The 6,947-nt window shown below is 37.5% G+C and overlaps 1 pseudogene; it reads left to right on the top strand.

Moving 5' to 3' along the window:
* The first annotated feature begins 1,206 nt into the window (after window positions 1-1,206).
* On the top strand, window positions 1,207-3,926 carry LOC145470167 (uncharacterized; annotated as a pseudogene).
* Window positions 3,927-6,947: the final 3,021 nt, after the last annotated feature.

Genomic DNA, 6,947 nt, shown 5'->3' with positions numbered 1-6,947 from the left:
TGTCTATGTAGTCTTGAAACTAAAAACCCTTAAAAGAGAGATGCACTATGTGCCTGTTTTGGATGTTTGCATGTAACGATGATTTAAACTACCAAGTCTAACGGTTTAGTATAAAAACAGTAATTTTATGTCAAACCTTGCAGTATTCATATTGCCAGTCTAGTTCTGTACGAAACCTTACGTGCTGTGTGCAAATAAAGATCTTTGTCTTAAATCGTGCTGTCTAAAATCTCGTGTACTTTGACTTTCAGTTATTTGAAGATAATGGGTTTATGGTTAAACGTTCACGCACAAATCATCATTCGCTTTTGATCGGCAGTGTAGTCTTGTTCAGGAATAATGAAACACGACATGTTAAACTTTGACGGTGCTTTCTCGAACGCAACTGAATCATATCGAGTGGGTTATATGTCAGTCGTTTAAAAGTTGTTTATTGCTAACTGTTGACTTTTCTTTATCTATTTCATTCGTTCATAAATTCATAATTTTTAACTAAACACGGTACTATTACGAAGCTTATTTTTATTCTGTTTTCCCACATTAGTTTGGTTAAGAATCAAAGTCATGAAGCATCGAAATATTGTCTCCAAACACTGATTCTCGCTGAAAACATCACATTCCAAACAGCGCCTTCGCCTGGAAGACAAAAGTCCTTGTCAGAGCGTATCTGATTGGTCCATTTTCCGTCACAGCATCGTCAATCACTGTCAACTGAAAGAACCCGTAAAATATGATAATTTTGGTATACTTAGGCTACGGTATCAAAGCCTTTTTGTTTTTGCTAACCCAACAGCTAAAACTCCTGGCTAGTATTGCGTTGACTAGAGTAACTGATAAGATGTTCTTGGGACTATGTTATATTAGAAATATTTCTGAGCCCCAGACGGGAACCGAAACTTTATTAAACTTCTGATCAGCGCTGCGACGCTCCAACCATTGAGCGTAGTTAGGCAAGCCTGACAAATTATGCCAAATACAATGGATCAGCCATCACCAAGAACCTAGTATGACAATAGCTTGAGCAGACGACCGAGCAATTTTGAGCACCGTCCTTAAGAGTTATGTGTTTGTTTTAGCTTAAAGACCTTTTAGTCCTTTTGGCTAAAACAAACAGTTTCGGCTAAATCCTGCAACAATCTGAATAATCCAAACAAAGACTCGTCTCTCTTGTCGCTGAAAATTCATCATGGGGTGTGGTTAAAAATATATTGTATTATAGTGCAAGGTCACACATCATGGATATTCAGTCAGTAGACAAAGAGGACCTGTCTCGGTGTACCTAGTCACTTACATAACAGCCGCGAGAAGCAAGCGAGAAACAATCCATTGCAATCGAAAGTTAGCGAAAAAAGGACTCCTGTCCTATTTTCTTTGCTGCACGCGGAACGAAGGAAATTGGAGACTTCTGCAAGCAGGCTCCACCCTCCAGGGCAAACTCAATACAGGCCAGCCCTTAATTACCTGATACTGGTAACGGTGTGAAATAGGCCTTTCATCCGGACAGATAGGTTATCAAATAAGACAAAAGAAGATTTAGCCAAAAAAAATCACGAAAACAAACAAAATAACTGCACGTACGCGCATTACTGACAACGTCAATTGCACATGCGTAGAATAGTCAAAACTGCGATTAAAAGCAGACAAACTTGATAGTAGCGTCCCATTTAATAGCAAAACGAGCAGCGAACCACACGCAACACAATCATGAGCTTCAAACCTTATTGTGTCGGTGAATGGCTTCCTTCCGATCAGAATGTTATTGACAACTGGTTAGGCGATTTGATCACAGAAGTCAAAGCTAAATCCAACGATAAATATCAGTTGTTACTGGCTCTTCATCCAGCAGCTGAAGATGAAAAAACAGCCATGAGTGAAATTAAACCTGCAGTTACCAACGCTACAGATAAAGAGCTCAATCTCCATCAACCGGTCGAAGATCTGAAGAATGCTATTCTCTCCGACCCAGAGATCAACATGTTCTTCCATCAAATGTTCTGGCAACAGTACAAGCTTCCTGGTGATCCGCACAAAAAGGTTCCGTCCTGGCAATTGATGATTATACTACTCGACCACATCATGACTATAGCTCCAAAGTTCAAAAAAAGTGGTTTGGTTGCCATCCCCATCAGTGCCATGTTGAACTGGCCGATGGCTACGAATGCTGGATTTGCTGCTTTCCTGAACGACAAAGTCAACAGGTTGTTCAAGAATATTCTCAACTACTGGGGAGAGTTTCTAACCAGTCCCCAATCTCGCTATGTTTTGAATGATGATCCTCGACATGGTTGGCTCGGTGAGGACGCAATGGAAGCAATGCCAAACTTCGTCAAATGGTTCCAATGCAACCCACATGAAGAACATTATGGATTCAAATCGTGGGATGATTTTTTCACCAGAGAGTTTCGCCCTGGAATTCGTCCAGTAGAATCTCCAGATGATGATTCCATTGTTGCCAATGCCTGTGAGTCGGCGCCGTACAGAATATCCAGAGCCGTACGAAACACGGACTACTTTTGGATAAAGCACCAACGCTACTCCTTGGATTTCATCCTGAACATGAGTGACCTGGCCAAGCAATTTCATGGTGGAACAGTCTACCAAGCGTTCCTAAGCGCCCTCAGCTATCACCGATGGCACAGCCCCGTGTCGGGTACCATTTACAAAACAGAACTTGTTGATGGTTCCTATTACTCTGCAACCCATAACATCAAGGACGACCCCTCAATACCCAACACTGTGAAGTCACAAGGATACCTGGCCCAGGTAGCTGCCCGAGGTATTATCTACATCAAAGCTGACAATCCTGATATTGGCTTGATGTGCTTCGTATCAATCGGTATGGTTGAAGTTTCCTCCAACGAAATCACTGTTAAAGAGGGGGATAAAGTGAAGAAAGGTGACCAGCTCGGCATGTTTCACTTTGGTGGTTCCACGCATTGTCTGATATTCCGACCTGGAGTGACCATCGACTTTGATACGCGAGGTCAAACGCCAAGTCTGGATACAGTTAATATTCCAGTTAAATCGAAAATTGCCAAGGTATATCCAGCAGGCAAAAAGTAGTGAGGACTTCGACGAACATTGAACTGTGATTTCACATGACTTATACCCCGATCAAAGGCGCTGAAACTTTAGGAACTAGTAATTTTCTTTCGTTTCTTCTAACAGTTGTTCAATTACTGGGATAAATGGAATTTTTTAGAGAAGCTTAGAGACGCTTCAGCCGATATTATTTTTACCTAATTGATGCACATTTGAGAGAAAATCAAGGGCTTCGAAGAAGTCTAAATGCTTACAGTGTAGACCTTTTGGCTCAAAACTGCAAGAAATCTTTTTGTTTTCATCTTTTCATAACATGAGCGGGTATGTTTAATAATTATTCATAGCATGTTTTCAAATCGAAGCATCAAATCAAGTAGTTTCTGACGTTTCAGGCTTCGCCGGCTTAACTGACCTATGTCCCTTTTGTTTTGGCATATGCGACTGGGATTTTTAATTAATCAGGCGTGCGAGCCCAAAGTGTTTGCGTTCGTATTTTGAAAATTACTAAGTAGGATGGTTTTACAGGGTAAGAAATGGGAGAAAACGTAGGTTAATTCATATTTTTTACATTATCACTTAGTCGGGGAAAAGGAAAAACTGCCCGGATACAATGGGCTTCAGATGTCTTATTTTACCTAATTTTTTATGCGGATTTATTACTTTAGTTGCTTGCTTATCTATGTAGTCTTGAAACTAAAAACCCTTAGAAGGGAGATGCACTATGTGCATGTTTTGGATGTTTGCATGTAACGATAATTTAAACTACCAAGTCTAACGGTTTAGTATAAAAACAGTAATTTTATGTCAAACCTTGCAGTATTCATATTGTCTAGTTCTGTACGAAACCTTACGTGCTGTGTGCAAATAAAGACCTTTGTCTTAAATCGTGCTGTCTAAAATCTCGTGTACTTTGACTTTCAGTTATTTAAGGATAATGGGTTTATGGTTAAACTTTCACGAACAAATCACCATTCGCTTTTGATCGACAGTGTAGTCTTGTTCAGGAATAATGAAACACGAAATGTTAAACTTTGACGGTGCTTTCTCGAACGCAACTGAATCATATCGAGTGGGTTATATGTCAGTCGTTTAAAAGTTGTTTATTGCTAACTGTTGACTTTTCTTTATCTATTTCATTCGTTCATAAATTCATAATTTTTAACTAAACACGGTACTATTACGAAGCTTATTTTTATTCCGTTTTCCCACATTAGTTTGGTTAAGAATCAAAGTCATGAAGCATCGAAATATTGTCTCCAAACACTGATTCTCGCTGAAAACATCACATTCCAAACAGCGCCTTCGCCTGGAAGACAAAAGTCCTTGTCAGAGCGTATCTGATTGGTCCATTTTCCGTCACAGCATCGTCAATCACTGTCAACTTAAAGAACCCGTAAAATAATTATGATAATTTTGGTATACTTAGGCTACGGTATCAAAGCCTTTTCTTTTTGCTAACCCAACCGCTAAAACTCCTGGCTAGTATTGCGTTGACTAGAGTAACTGATAAGATGTTCATGGAGCTATGTTATGTTAGAAATATCTCTGGGCCCCAGACGGGAACCGAAACTTTATTAAACTTCTGATCAGCGCTGCGACACCGCGTAGTTAGGCAAGCCTAAGAAATTATGCCAAATACAATGGATTAGCCATCACCAAGAACCTAGTATGACAATAGCTTGAGCAGCCGACCGAGCAATTTTGATCATCCGCTTTACACCGAGCCGCTGTGTAGATTTGCAATCATGGGAAAAACTGTGTTAACCAAATAAAAAATTAATGTTTGTGAGAGTCTGAAATAAAATTGAACTGAATTGAATAATAGAAGACAGACTTTTCCAGTAACCAACCCCAGTAGACAATATAATTTAAATCCTTGAAACATAAAAAAAAAAAAAAAAATGGATAGATGGATAAGTAAACGTTCTCGGACAATTATTAGTTTATCTGTGCAGCTAATTGGAACAAGACGTTTTGAATGGAACTGTAGTAGTCATAGCATTTCAGTGGATTTGACTGGACAATAGTTATGTTGGATGCCTTTACTGGTGTACGTTGACAACGTTTTACTACTTTCAGCACGTTGTAATATTCATCACCAGTATTCCTAAAGCATCAGGCTCGTATACAACTAAGCCCAAAGTTGCTGAGCGCAACTTCAAACAAATCAGCCAAGGAAATTGAATTCAAAAGGTTAGGTAGGAGGTTTTAATGAGTTCAGTTTCTTGCAAGAACGTCTTTTTGCGAACAACTGCTTCTAGGATATTTATTTAGGTAGTTTCGCCTTACACTTATTTGTAACTGCCCTCTTTCGATTTCTTACTGTTAACACTTCAATAAACGGCACGTAATGCATGCAGAAGCGATGACTTTTAAAAACTGTTCCTAGAAGATCGGAACATAAGCAGGCAAACTGATTCTTAAGCTTTTGTGCTAGAAATCTCAGAGGTTTACATTTAGGGTAGTCCATTGGTGGTTCATTCACTGTACGTTGGTAGCTATGTGAAATCTTAAAAGTACACAATTCTACTCTAATCAGTTTTGATCTATTTTAAGTATACTTCCATGGTGGTCTTGTAGCTGGAATGACTAATTTTTTCGCTTGAACTAATGAAAATATTACAGTGGGTTATGCTGTTACTTGAGGATGTGGGAATTTTAAGTTTTATTTTGATTTGAGAACTACAGTCTTGCATTTTTTAACATTAAAATTTTTGTTACAACCTTAGGTTTGAGAAGGTTCATCCAGAGTGGAGAGTTTCCGAACATAATCACGATGAAGGCAAGATTCATGCATGGTTTCCAAGACAAACAAAACTTTATGGCAGGTTGTTTGCAAAATATCCTGGCAAGTTTAAGAAAGGTCTTGCGTTGACATGGAAGATTATTACCTCTTCAAGGGGCATTTATTACCCACTGATTCTAAAGAACAAGATTATGGCCGAGATGTCAACTGGGTAGCATTGCTGAAAAAAAACATGCAAATGCTTACGTGCATGTTTTTAAGTTACAGTGTATTTGAAAAAACTTTGAGACTGCAGCTGTGTGTAGCTGTAACACTTTTAAAGTGTTAAAAGGAGAAAACAAGGAAAAGAATTGTTTTACTGTTTTGAAATTTTAACATTCCCTACTTGTAACTTTATTTAAAGAAAACTTCAAAGTTTCATAAACTTGTGTTTAAATACTTAATATGAAAGTTAAACAAATGTTTCATTGCATGCTTTCACTGAAATGATGAAATAACCGAACCTATAAACACTATTTATAGAGAAGCCACAAGCTTTATAGAAGGTAAAGGTACAAGAATGGGAGATGTTTAAAAAGAGTTTAAAAGGGTTTTTTATGGCATTTGATATATTTTAGGGTGTTTTGATTATAATATTGTGGATATTGCTGTACATATGTCTTCTCCAAGTTATCTGGTGTACATAAACAAGATGTAACATGATGTTTTATGTATACATATAAACACCAAGTTGTATTGACTATGTACCATGTACAAAACAAAAGACTTCGAGAAGTGAAAAAATAAAAAAATAAAAAAATAAATAAATAAATAAATAAATAAAATATAAAAATAGAAGTGTTTCTGACCTAGTCACGTGTTATTTTTAAACCGGTCCGACTGTCATGTCTCATTTTGATTTTTACTAACAGTATACATATGGGAATTCAAGTTATCTGGTGTACATAAACAAGATGTAACATGATGTTTTATGTATACATATAAACACCAAGTTGTATCGACAGAACAGGTATGATGTACAAAACAAAAGACTTTGAGAAGTGAAAAAAAAAAATAAAAAAATAAAAAAATAAAAATTAAAAAAAAATAAAATAAAAGTGTTTCCCACCTAGTCATGAGTTATTTTTAAACCAACTCTCATGTCACATTTTCATGTCAC

The sequence above is a fragment of the Orbicella franksi genome, chromosome 15 (assembly GCF_964199315.1).
Source record: "Orbicella franksi chromosome 15, jaOrbFran1.1, whole genome shotgun sequence".
Classification (NCBI taxonomy): Eukaryota; Metazoa; Cnidaria; class Anthozoa; order Scleractinia; family Merulinidae; genus Orbicella; species Orbicella franksi.
Note: the sequence above shows the minus strand (reverse complement) of the source record. Positions and strands in the feature narration are given on the sequence as shown.